Source organism: Antedon mediterranea, chromosome 7 (assembly GCF_964355755.1).
Source record: "Antedon mediterranea chromosome 7, ecAntMedi1.1, whole genome shotgun sequence".
Classification (NCBI taxonomy): domain Eukaryota; kingdom Metazoa; phylum Echinodermata; class Crinoidea; order Comatulida; family Antedonidae; genus Antedon; species Antedon mediterranea.
This window is the reverse complement of record NC_092676.1, coordinates 12139306-12143943: the sequence shown is the minus strand read 5'-3', so window position 1 is coordinate 12143943 and position 4638 is coordinate 12139306. Positions and strand designations below refer to the sequence as shown.

At 32.3% G+C, this 4638-nt stretch overlaps 1 long non-coding RNA gene across 1 annotated transcript; it reads left to right on the top strand.

Moving 5' to 3' along the window:
- Nucleotides 1-611: 611 nt before the first annotated feature.
- Nucleotides 612-1436, top strand: LOC140054683 (uncharacterized). The gene is made up of 3 exons (XR_011846553.1): nt 612-688; nt 911-983; nt 1137-1436. It is a non-coding gene; the product is annotated as an uncharacterized lncRNA (long non-coding RNA).
- Nucleotides 1437-4638: the final 3202 nt, after the last annotated feature.

Here is a 4638-nt window from a genome sequence, read left to right as displayed (position 1 = left end):
ATAAGTAGGACGCCCTCAGTTTTCAAACCGCGCATTATTTATATAAACTATACACTAGAGGGCGCATTACAATATCCATGAGTAAACACGTGTGTTTACCTTTAAACAAAACTTACCAATGACAACGTTTAAATGCCAAAAAAAAAATAAATATTCATGAGGTTGTCGTCCAAGGACTTTTATTTCTCGAAGAAACCCGTCATTTTTCTTATTTCATTTTACAACATGGCCTGAACGATCGATCATGGTAGGTGTATATACATGACTTTTTGAATATTTTTCAACCTTAGATTATACAGAAATTTTAATTACATGAATAAAAATATATAGAACTAATTATGAGTTCATATAAATATATTTAATATGATTAGTTATACATTTTTATTATAATAAAAAACTGCGATGTCGTTTTTTTGTGTAATCGAGTAAAGTGGTTGTCTGTGGGGGTATGCCGGCCAACTTTAACGCATGGTTATAATCAAGGATAATTGTGCATAATAGGCCTCGTAGTAGCTAGTTAAAACAATAAAAGACAAATAATAGATCAGTTTTGTGAGCATAAAATGCTGGATAGATTAGGCTAGGCCTTGCAGCCTAGGATAACATATTTATTTACACATACAGTACTATTATTGATAGCCTAGCTAGGCCAACAAGAAAGGACGACCTGCCACCCAGCAGTAGTATAGTAGGCTATTTATTTAAGTTTGCTTCATATAGAGTATTTATTGTACCTGTTTTCTGTTTGTGTTTCATGCTTTTAAGTGGCAACTTTCGTTTGAAATAAACTTAATAAAATATGTAGGCCTAGCCTAGTAGGCTACTACTTAATTTACATATATGACCAGTGGTAAGTATTTAAGTTTAATATTTACATTTTTTTAAAATAATACTTTTTTGATACATCTAGGTATATTATAGGTCTGGGTGGTGGCACCCTACATGAAGTCTGGAAACTGAGGTGGAGAAATGGGGAACCAGAGGTGAGCTGATGGTATTTAACAGAAAATAGTAAAAGCTTTATAAAATACTGTAAATGTAATATCAACAGTACAAGAAATAATCAATTTTATAAACACTCTGGAATTTAAATTAAACATATAAGATCCAATAACCTGCAAAATTATATTTTTCAGATCAGAAATTTGCTTGATTTTTAAAAGGACTTTGTCTGAAAGGTGTTGAACACACTTGTAGATATGATTCGTGTTGACTACTTCTAGAATGCTGTGTGTCATTGCCTCCAACTCCCTCTGTTCCTGAATAACAGGATAGCGTGCATTAGGAATACATATTTGACGACCGTTTATAGAATTGCTGTAACATTGCACTTCGTACACAATACTTTAACATCAAGTAAAGCATGTTTTGCCAGAGGTTGGGGAGGTGCTAAATCATATTTAATTACTTGACTGTTGCATATGCAACACGGAATTTGTTTACGAAGTAAAGCAGAAAATGTGGAGTTTACAAATTCATTACAGAAACTGTGGCCACACGAAGAAACTAAATAATTTGGACATAAAATCTTGTTACAAATAAGACACACTACAAATCATTAGCCTGCTGTAAATTAAAAAGCCTGTGTTCATGTGTTGTACAATGGTGCTGATCTTGATTATGGTTCAAAGAAATAGTGATTGTTCTCTGAACAAATAACAAGTAATACAAGTGCTTGGATATACATTGTATATATGGACAAATAGATCTCTACCTATAATGGTTATTGAAATATATCTCAATAAAAATTAAACAGAATGCAAAAAAAGTAGTAAAACTTAGTCATTATTTGATCACGGTGCCATGTATGTATAGTATAATCCCTATACAAGAATTTCAGTAAAGTGCCCCGCAAAAAATAGTTTAAAAATCTGCAACTCTGTCACAACTTGATGAATTTCAACCATTTTTTTTGTCATGATGCACATTGTTTGCTCCTTCATCTCCAAACAAACAAAGAAGAAACCAGATGATTAAAAATGTTGCATAACATGCCTATTGTAGGATGCTTTCTTTTTCGTTGCAGACCTTTTGTTGGGGATTTATATTTTTTCCCACGGGCACAGCATATCCCATCTTGGGAAGAGTTATGGAAATCCATAATATACTGTAAATAACAAAATCATAATTTAATGTAACATTTTTCCTTGGGTATATAGTGTATTAATAAAGCCTACAATATAAATTTAATACAGTAGGTAGCATATAGGCCTATAGACTGATAATTGTACAGTAGATTCAACTAACTGAGTGATTAAAATAAAGAACAATATTGAGAAAGAAAAGTTAAGACATTATATAATACATAGATTGTTATTTTATAGTTTTTTCCTAAAACTACTGTCTATTATTTAAACCTAGGCCCCTCCTCCATCCCCTTCAGGTAGTCGACACCTTAGAGTACGCTGACCCCGTGACCTACTTTTTACTGAATACGCCGCTGGTGAAGGCCTAGCTAGGTCAGTCACCGCGATGTTTTTGATAAACCCTATATCTACCGTGAAACACTAACTTATAAACCTGTGAATTACAGGATTTAGGAAAAAAACGACATTTTATTTTAAAGATAATAAATCAGTTAAATACCTATAGAACACTTACACTTTAAATAGAATATAAGAATAGCGGGGGATTTTCTGTATCTGAGTTTCTTAGAGCGGTTATTTTTTTTTCGCTTCTGTGTTCGATCGTTCGTTAAGAAGCGCGCGCTAGGCTCTAAAATTCGACTATGTTTACATTATTATTGTGCGTATTTTCTTTTATTATTCCAATTGTAAGTTATATTCTGTGGAATTATGTAATATATTTTATTAAAAAATATAATAATAGTCGTGTTTAGCCTTATATTTAAGACATAATTGATGATCTATGAGCATGATACTACCGCTTCCACATCGATACATTTACGTAGCAAATCTAAAAATAAACAGACCAAATGACGTCATGAAAAGGCTCGCGCTAATAAAAACAATCAAACGCGCTGTAAGAACTTTTCTTCCGTATTGAAACAGTGGTTTGAGGGTTGTTAATGTCAGGCCTAAACAAGTGGACCTTTTTTAAAATCAAAAACAAAGTTGCATGGCATTATTTTTCATTGATTGATCATTCATTTTATATAAATAGACTATTATCAGCTCCTCAGTCATCAACTGGTTTATGGCGTAACGGGTAATACTCAGGTCTGAGTGCTCTCAGTAGTGGGTTCGAACCTCTAGGGATATTTCTTTTTGCTTTTTTTTTTTAATTGAAAATAAATTTTTTTTTTTAAATGAGATATTTTGAGGGTTGTAAATGTCAGGCCTAAAGAAGTGGACCTTTTTTAAAATCAGAAACAAAGTTGCATGGCATTATTTTTCATTGATTGATCATTAATTTAATTTAACGCGCTACTAAGAGCACTCAAACCTGGGTATTACCCGTTACGCCACAAAACAGTAGGTGACTGAAGAGCTGATAATATGAAATTAATGATCAATCAATGAAAAATAATGCCATGCAAATTTGTTTCTGATTTTAAAAAAGGTACACTTGTTTAGGCCTGACATTTACAACCCTCAAAATATCTCACTTTCAAAAACAATATTTATTTTCAATTAAAAAAAAAAGAACAAAAATACCCGTGTAGGTTCGAACCCACTGCTGAGATCACTCAAACCTGTGCATTTCCCGTTACGCCACAAACCAGTAGATGACTGAAGAGCTGATAATAGTCTATTTATATGAAATAGATGATCAATCAATGAAAAATAATGCCATGCAACTTTGTTTCTGATTTTAAAAAGGTTCACTTGTTTAGGCTTGACAGTTGCAACCCTCAAAATATCTCTCTTTCAAAAACAATATTTATTTTCAATAAAAAAAAAAAGAAGAAATAAAATACCCGTATAGGTTCGAACCCACTGCTGAGAGCACTCAAACCTGAGCATTACCCGTTACGCCACAAACCAGTAGATGACTGAAGAGCTGATAATACTCCATTTATATGAAATAAATAATAAATCAATGAAAAATAATGCCATGCAACTTTGTTTCTGATTTTAAAAAAGGTCCACTTGTTTAGGCCTGATATTTACAACCTTCAAAATATCTCACTTTCAAAAACAATATTTATTTTCAATTTAAAAAAAAAAAAAAACCCTAGAGGTTCGAACTCACTACTGAGAGCACTCAAACCTGAGTATTACCCGTTACGACACAAACCAGTAGATGACTGAGGAGCTGATAATAGTCTATTTATATGAAATTAATGATCAATAGATGAAAAATAATGCTATGCAACTTTGTTTCTGATTTTAAAAAAGGTCCACTTGTTTAGGCCTGACATTTACAACCCTCAAAATATCTCACTTTCAAAAACAATATTTATTTTCAATTTAAAAAAAAAGAAAAAAAATACCCGTGTAGGTTCGAACCCACTGCTGAGATCACTCAAACCTGAGCATTTCCCGTTACGCCACAAACCAGTAGATGACTGAAGAGCTGACAATAGTCTATTTATATGAAATAGATGATCAATCAATGAAAAATAATGCCATGCAACTTTGTTTCTGATTTTAAAAAGGTTCACTTGTTTAGGCTTGACAGTTGCAACCCTCAAAATATCTCACTTTCAAAAACAATATTTATTTTCAATAAAAA